The sequence below is a fragment of the Neovison vison genome, chromosome 2 (genome assembly GCF_020171115.1).
Source record: "Neovison vison isolate M4711 chromosome 2, ASM_NN_V1, whole genome shotgun sequence".
In the NCBI taxonomy this organism is placed as follows: Eukaryota; Metazoa; Chordata; class Mammalia; order Carnivora; family Mustelidae; genus Neogale; species Neogale vison.
This window is the reverse complement of record NC_058092.1, coordinates 73,067,848-73,076,617: the sequence shown is the minus strand read 5'-3', so window position 1 is coordinate 73,076,617 and position 8,770 is coordinate 73,067,848.

The following is an 8,770-nucleotide window of genomic DNA, read 5'->3' as shown; positions in this document are numbered from 1 at the left end:
GTGTAATTGTAAATTGAATCATTTTCTCAACTTCTCTTTCTGCTTCTCTATTATTAGCGAATAGGAATGGATGGATTTCTGTATATTATTTTGTATCCTCCAACCTTACTGAATTCATTTATCAGTTCTAGTAATTTTTTGATAGAATCTTTATAGCTTTCTATATATAATATCATGTCATCCGCAAATAGTGAAAGTTATACTTCTTCTTTACCAACTTTGATACTTTTTCTTTTCTCTTTTTTTCTGATTGCTATTGCTACAAATCCTAGTATTGTGTTGAATAAAAATGGTGAGGGTGGACATCGTCGTCTTCTTCTTGATCTTAGGGGAAAAGCATCAGTTTTTCCTCATTGAGTATGATGTTATCTGTGGGTTTTTCATATATCGCCTTATTATGTTAAGTTATAGTCCCTGTAAACCTACTTTGTTAAGGGTTTTTTTTTTAATCATGAATGGATGTTGTATTTTATCATATATTTTTTCTGTATCTATTAAAATCATCTTAAAGTTTTTATCCTTTCTCTTATTAATGTGATGTATCATGTTGATTGATTTGCAAATATTGAACACCCTTGCAGCCCAGGAACAAATCTCACTTGATAGTGGTGAATTATTATTATTATTATTATTATTTTACTGTATTGTTGAGTCTGGTTTGCTAATATTTTGTTGAGGATTTTTGCATCTATGTTCATCAGAGATATTGGCCTGTAGTTCTCTTTTGTAGTAATTTCTTTTTCCAGTTTTGGTATCAGAGTAATGCTGGCCTCATAGAATAAATTTGGAAATTTTCTTTCTTCTACTCTTCTTTGGGAATCGGTTGAGAAGAATAGCTATTAATTCTTCTTTAGTAAAAAGTGAAAAATTTACACGATCTGAAGAGAAACCAGAGTAATGGTATTAACTCTTCTTTAAATGTTTGGTAGGATTCACTTGTGAAGCCATCAATCTATTCCTGGACTTTTGTTTGTTGGGAGTTTTTGATTATTGATTCAATATCATTGGTGGTAATCAGTCTGTTCAAATTTTCTATTTCTTCCTGATTCAGTTTTGGATGGTTATATGTTTCTACGAATTTATCTATTTCTTTTAGGTTGTCCAATTTGTTGGCATGTAATTTTTCATAATATTCTCTTCTAATCCTTTATATTTCTGTGGTATTGGTTGTTATTTCTCTTCTTTTATTTTTTATTTTATTTTATTTTTCTTTTTTAAGATATTATTTATTTATTTAAGAGAGAGACAGTGAGAGAGAGCATGAGAGGGGAGCAGGTCAGAGGGAGAAGCACACTCCGTATGGATCTGGGAGCCCAATGCAGGACTCGATCCTGGGACTCTGGGATCACGACCTGAGCTGAAGGCAGTTGCCTAATCAACTGAGCCATCCAGGTGCCCATGACATGGTCGTTATATTTCTATTTTTTTTTTTTCAAAGTATTTTCTACCCCCAATGTGGGGCTCAACCTCATGAACCTGAGATGAAGGGTCACTATTCTAACTGAGCCAGGCAGGTGCCCCTATGTGGATTTTTTTTTTTTGCAAAAACTTGATACTATTTTCCATAGTGGCTGCACCCATTTACAGTCCCACCAACAGAGCACAGTTCCCTTTCCTCCACATTTTGGCCAACCCTTGTTATTTCTGGTCTTCTGGATATTAACCATTCTGACAAGTGTCAGGTGACATCACTTTGGGCTTTGATTTGCATTTCCCTGGTGATGAGTGGTGGTAAACATATCTTCTTGTATTTGTTGCTTCTCTGTGTGTTTTCTTTGGAAAAATATTTTTTACTCTGCTGATTTTATAACTGCTATTTGTTTTTGAGTTATTGAGTTGTATGAGTTCTATAATGTTTTGGATATGAAACCTTTATCAATTAGGTAGTTTGCTAAACCTTTATCAGTTAGGTAGTTTGCTACTTTCCTCTTCAGTATGTTGTATTTTTGATGTGTTGATGATTAGACATTTCCTTTGCTGTGCAGAAGGCTTTTAGTTTGATGTAGTCCCAGCTGTTTATTTTTTATTATACTCTTTGCTTCTTATATAAAATTCAAAATATCAGAGTCAAGAATGATCTCGGGTGCCTGGGTGGCTCAGGTGGTTAAGAAACTTCCTCGAGCTCATGTCACGATACTGGAGCTCATGTCACGATACTGGAGTCCCAGGATCGAGTTCCCCACTGGGCTCCCCGCTCAGTGGGGAGTCCGCTTCTTGTTCTTACCCTCTACCCTCTCATACTCTCCTTTTATTTTATTTATTTGAGTTTTCTCTCTCTCTCTCGCTTTTTATATTTTACAAGTCTGGCTAGAGGTTTATCAACTTTGTTGATCTTTTCAAAGAACCAGCTCCTGAATTCATTGATCTGTTCCTTTTTTCCTTTTTCTTTTTTTAGCTTCTATTTTGTTTATTTGTGGTTTACTCTTCATTATTACTTTCCTTCTAGAGGCTTTGGGTTTTATTTGTTGTTCTTTTAATAGGTCCGTTAGGTGTAAGTTTATGTTGTTTATTTGGGATGTTTCTTGCTTCTTGAACAGCTTTTGCTATATCCCTAAGATTTCAGACTATTGCGTTTTCCTTCTCATTTGTCTCCATGCATTTTTTGGATTTCTTCTTTGATTTCTTGCTTGACTCATTCATTGTTTAACAGCATGTTATTTAACCTCCATGTATTTGTGTTCTTTCCAGATATTTTTCTTGTTGATTTTTAGTTTCATAGCATTGTGGTTAGAAAAGATGCATGGTATGACTTCAGTCTTTTTGAATTTGTTGAGAATTGTTTGTGGCCTAATGCGTGATCTGTTCTGGAGAATGTTCCATGTGCACAAGGGAAGAACGTGTATTCTGTTTTTTAGGATGGAATGTTATGAATAAATCTGTTAAATTCATCTGATCCATTGTGTCATTCAAAGCCATTGTTTCCTTGTTGATTTTCTGTTTGGATGATCTATCCATTGATGTAAATGAGGTCTTAAAGTCCTATACTATTATTGCATTATTATTGATTAATTTTGTTATGTTTGTTATTAGCTGCTTTATTTATTTGGGTGCTCCCATGTTGGATACGTTAATATTTATGATTGTTGTATCTTCTTGTTGGATTGTTCTCTTTATATAGTCCTTGTTTTTCTCCTGTATAGTCTTTGTGTTTTAAAGTCTATTTTGTCTGATGTAAATATTGCTACCCTGGCTTTCTTTTTACTTCCATTTGTATGATAAATGCTTTTCCATCCCTTCCCTCTCAATCTGCATGTTTTCAGATCTGAAATGAATCTCTTGTTGGCAACATATGCTTTTTTATCCATTCTATGACCCTGGTTTTGATTAGAGCATTTAGTTCATTTATATTCAAAGTAATTATTGATAGGTACTAATTGCCATTTTGTTACTTGTTTTATTATTCTTTTTGTAGTTATTCTCTTCCATTCTTCTCTTGCTCTTTCCTCACACAGTTGTCTGACTTTCTTTAGGACGTATTTGGATTCCTTTCTCTTTATTTTTTTAAGTGTATCTAATGCTGGTTATCATTACATTATATATAACATCTTGTACATATAATGGTCTACATTAAGTTGATGGTTGCTTAAGTCTGAATCTATTCTTTACTCTTCTCCCTGCCACATTTTAGGTATATGGTGTCATATTTTACAACTTTTTTTTAGAAGATTTATATTTATCTGAGAGAGAATACACAGTTGTACAAAAGTATGTGTGCACAAGAGTGCAGGGGGAGCAGCAGGAGGAGAAGGAGAGAGAATCCTGGGCAGACCCTGGCTGAGCTGGAACCTGACTCAGGGCTTAATCTCACTACTCTGAGATCACAGCCTGAGACAAAACCAAGATTCACCTGTATCACCTAGGCACCCTGTATTTTATATCTTTTATTTTGTAAATCCTTGGCTTTATTTTATTAAAATAAAATCATGTGGATCCCCCTGTTCCTCTTCCTTCTCCACTTCATTCTCCTCCTCCTCCTCCTTTTTCTCCTTCTTCTTTTCCTCCTCCTCCTCCTTCTCTTCCTCTCCCCCTCCTCCTTCTTCTTCCTCTTCCTCCTCTTCTTTCATTTGCCTGGTATGCCATTCTTCTATGATTAGCTATTCTGGATTATTTTATTTTAGGTGTTTCTTTTGAAGACAGTATAGAGTGGATCTAATAATCTAATCTGAAGCCTACTTACATTTAGCAGTGTAGCATATATCTTTTATTTCTTAATTTAAAAAAAAAGATTTTATTTATTTGAGAGAGAGCAAGAGCACATAATTGGGTGAGGAGTAGAGGGAGAGGGAAAAGCAGGCTCCCCACTGAGCAGGGAGCCCAATGCTGGGCTCAATCCGGGGACTCCAGGATCATTACCTAAGCCAAAGTCAGATGCTTCATAAATGTAATAAAAATGTAATAATTTTGTATGTAATAATTTTATATGGGGGCAGATGGTAACTACATTTACATGATAAATACTGTGTAATGAATAAAATTGTCAGATCACTATGTTGTACCCTTGAAACTAAAATAACATTGTATGTCAACCAAACTTGAACAATAAAAAGGAAAAACTTGCAGTTTTGTTCTCACTGTTACTTTTTTAATTATAACTTTGGTTATTCTTAGTTCTCCAATCTGAACCAGCCAGGGTTCTCCAGAAGAAAGAACCAGTAGGATGGAGATTATATCTCTATTTATTTATATCTATATATCTATATCCCCATCTCTGTCTATCTATAATGAGGAATTGACTCATGTGATTATGCGGGTTGGCAAGTTCCAAGATCTGCATTTGGCAAGCTGGAGACCCAGGAGGGCTAATGGCATGGTTCCAGTCTGAGTCTGCAGGCCTGAGATTAAGAGAATTGATGGTATAAGTTCCAGTCTGAGTTTGAAGGCCTGACAACAAGGAGACTTAATGGTGTAAGTTTCAGTCTGAGGCTGTGTCCAAGATCATGAAAAGACCAATGTCCTAATTAAATCTTAATTTCCAGAAATTATTGTTGTGTCTCCTAAAGCATTCCCCTCTTTGGAACTAAGACCTGTAGGCCAGTAGAGCATAAGATTGTGGAAATAGGAAGATTTTGCTAGTAGGTCACTACGGTTAACAGTGAGTGGTGCCACTTCCATTCCTACCCCTTGAATTTTAGATATGGGAGAAAGAACACCATATATTGGATGCTGATTCAGGGCATATGTAGCCTTGTGGAGAACCTTGTTTCAGCTCTACCATGTATTGCCACATAGCTCATGCTGTAACTGAATCTTCGAAAGGCTGTTCTACCATTCTATCATGTCAGCTGCTTTAGGAGGCTGGGGAACATGGTAAGACCAGTGAATTCCATGAACATGGGCCATTGCCTCACATCTTTTGCTGTGAAGTGAGTTCTTTGGCCAGAAGCAATTCTGTATGCAATTCCATGCTGGTGGATATGGCATTCTGTTTTGGCAGAAGTATTGTGTACAGAAAAGACAAATCCGTATCAAGAGTAAATATCTATTTCAGTAAGAATAAATCAGTGTCCCTTCCATAATGGGTACTGTACAGTATAATCAACCTGTCCCCAGATAGTTAGCTGATCACCCCAGGCAGTGGTGTCATTTGGGGTACTCAATGTTAGTCTCTGCTGTTGGCAGATTGGGTACTCAGCAGCGGTCACAGCAAAGTCAGCCTTGGTGAGTGGAAGTCCATGATGTTGAGCTTATGATTAACCTCCATCTTTGCCACCATGGCCACTTTGTTCATGAGCTCATTGGACAGTAACAGGGGTGAGTGGAGAAGGAGACTAACTGGCACCCATAGAATAGTCATCTAGTCCACTCAATTATTAAAATCTTCTTCTCCTGAGATTACCCTTTAATGAGCATTCACACAGGACACAACTATCTTCATGGAGATTTTGGCCCATTCAGAGAGTTTTATTCACATACCTCCTCTCCACATTTCCTTGTTACCAATTTTCCAATCATATTCCTTCCAAATTCCTGACCAAACAGCCAAACCATTGGCCACAGCCTGTCAATTTGTATATAATTACACATCTGCCCATTTCTCCCTACCAAGTGAACAACCAGGTGCACTTCTCAAAGTTCTGCCTAACAAGAGGATTTCTCCTCACCACTGTTCTTCAGAGCTGTCTCACAAGGGGGCTGTAGTGCTTCAGCTGTCCACACTTGGTTGGTGCCTGTGTATTGTGCAGAGCTATCTGCAAATCAGGCCTAAGTCTTCTCTTCTTCTATTGCTTGTAAGGAAGTAAAGGTACAAGCTGAGAGAGAAAAGGCAGTGTAGCATAAGGTATGTGTTTTGTTTTCTTCATTTTTCTTTCTCTAAGTGATTCTATTGATACTAGGAAAGGTGTGCAGTTTTATTCTATTACTTTTGCAAATATAGTTTCATTTAATAGTCTTAGTTCTTTATGAGATGTCTTAAATAAGCAATGATGAAATAAAAATCTTTACTATTTTCCTCTTTTCCCTACCTTTTCTCCATCATTTAGCTTTAGAACTTATGTTTATATTATTTATTCTTTATATGGATATTATGTAGCATGTTATCTTCAAATGCAATACATCTACTCTAGATACTACACATAAGGGAATCTGTGTTCTACTTTCCTACTTTCTTTCCTATTTTTCTTCCTATTTCTATTCATGGTATAATTTCTATCTTGTTAGGGAATAAAGTATTTACATTCTCCTATGTCACTCTAATCTCCAAATGTGCTTTAGTTTTGGTTCTGTAGTTAAATGTATTAAAGCTCATGGCCAGTCATTTGTCTCTAGAAGTTTAGTCAAGAAGGTCTGGGAACAATAGTCCCTGAATCATTGCATGTTGTAATCTGGTGTCTGTAGCCTGTAAATTTAAACTCTCCTTTGGTTTGATGTTAAATCTTCAGCTCCTGCTTTCTTTACTTGAGTATTTTCTAGATTATGTTGTTTTCTTGGTGATAAATGATGCTCTGGGAAAACCCAAGTTCACCCTGATTATTTCCTTCATTATAACATATTTGATCCTTTTGCCTAATTGCTCACTGGGTTCTTTCTTATCTTTGAAGACAATTAGATATACTAGATTAGGTCTCTATGTTGACTATTTTGGGTAAATTCATCCTAGCACCCTCCGTGACCTTTCTATATAGAGTTTACTTGAATTATGTCTTTAAACAGTTGCTCTTTTTCTGTTGTTTAGATTTTCTTCTTAGGGATTCCAGTTATGTGTATGTTGGGTCTTCTATACCTATCATCTATAGCTCTCATTTTTTCCTGCAATCCCTTTTAGTTCTTTGTTTTTATTTTACTGTATTTGCTGTTCTCATTTTATCTTCTCTATTGCTTTTATGTTTTCCATAATATTTGTCCTTAATCTTTTTATAGTCTTATTTTAATTTCTGTTATAGTTTTATTTTGTATCATTGCTTCTTTTCTCAGCTTTCACAGTTTATGCTTCATCTCCTCTGCTTCAACACATTCTTCTTTAAAACATTTTTTTTTAAAGATTTTATTTATTTATTTGTCAGAGAGAGATCACACGTAGGCAGAGAGGCAGGCAGAGAGAGAGAGAGGAGGAAGCAGGCTCCCTGCTGAGCAGAGAGCCCGATGCGGGACTCGATCCCGGGACGCGAGATCATGACCTGAGCTGAAGGCAGCGGCCCAACCCACTGAGCCACCCAGGTGCCCCCAACACATTCTTCTTTAGATCTGGCATTTCTGCTTTGTGAGTTTTCTTATAGAGAAGATTATTTTTATTATTTTGTGGCAAACCTTGTTATTTATAACTTTATTCGGTCTGTGCCAGTGTTTTTGTCTATTAATAAAGTTTGATGCTTTTCTCCTCATTCTTTTTTAAAAAATATTTTATTTACTTATTTGACAGAGATCACAAGTAGGCAGAGAGGCGGGCAGAGAGAGAAGAGGGAGCAGGCTCCCCGCAGAGCAGAGAGCCCAATGTGGGGCTCAATCCCAGGACCCTGGGATCATGACCTGAGCTAAAGGCAGAGGCTTTAACCCACTGAGCCACCCAGATACCCCTTTACTCCTCATTCTTATAGCCTCTTTGTATTGATGCTGTGCTACTTACTGAATTTATTTAATTTTTCTCATTGAATGTATCAAATTTTGACTTACAAAGTCTTTTGTTATACTAAGATACATTCCTCATGGAATGTATTGAATTTCCCTGTATCAGCCCTTTGCAGAATTTTCCTTAGGTGAGAAGAGGTCAGGATGATCTTCCACCATCTAAGAAAACCATCTTAAATGGTTTTCTCAAAAGAAAGATTGCTGTCTCCTTAGATGACACTAAGCCTCCTACAAATATAACTTTTTTTTTTTCTTAGCTGTCTATGGTTCCTCTGTTTTTTTGAATGAACTAGGTTCAGTGGGGCTTCTTCTGATATTCAGCTCAACTCCATTATTGTACCTTCCCATTCAGAAATGGAATATAGCAAGAAATACAGCTTCTGCCCTTCAGAATGTGTCTTTGAGCTTAGGAATTGTTTTTGCTTGTTTGTTTTTTTCTTAATTTCTGATATCTGCCATTGCTGGTCTCTTTTTCTGCTGGGCTTCACTCTACTTCCTTCCATGAGGATTCTGTGTTAACTCAGTTGCTTTGGCAGTGTTTACAGATATTTTGGAGTCTTATCTCTTGGTCTAATCAAATATAACTTAAAGTTTTTATTTCCTATTGTTTCTGCTGTGTTGGGATATGTTATAGAAATAGAGTAGGGCTATTGATTGCATGCAACCCTATTCCTAATAGATCCCAGGATTCTTTCTCTATTGTTCAGAA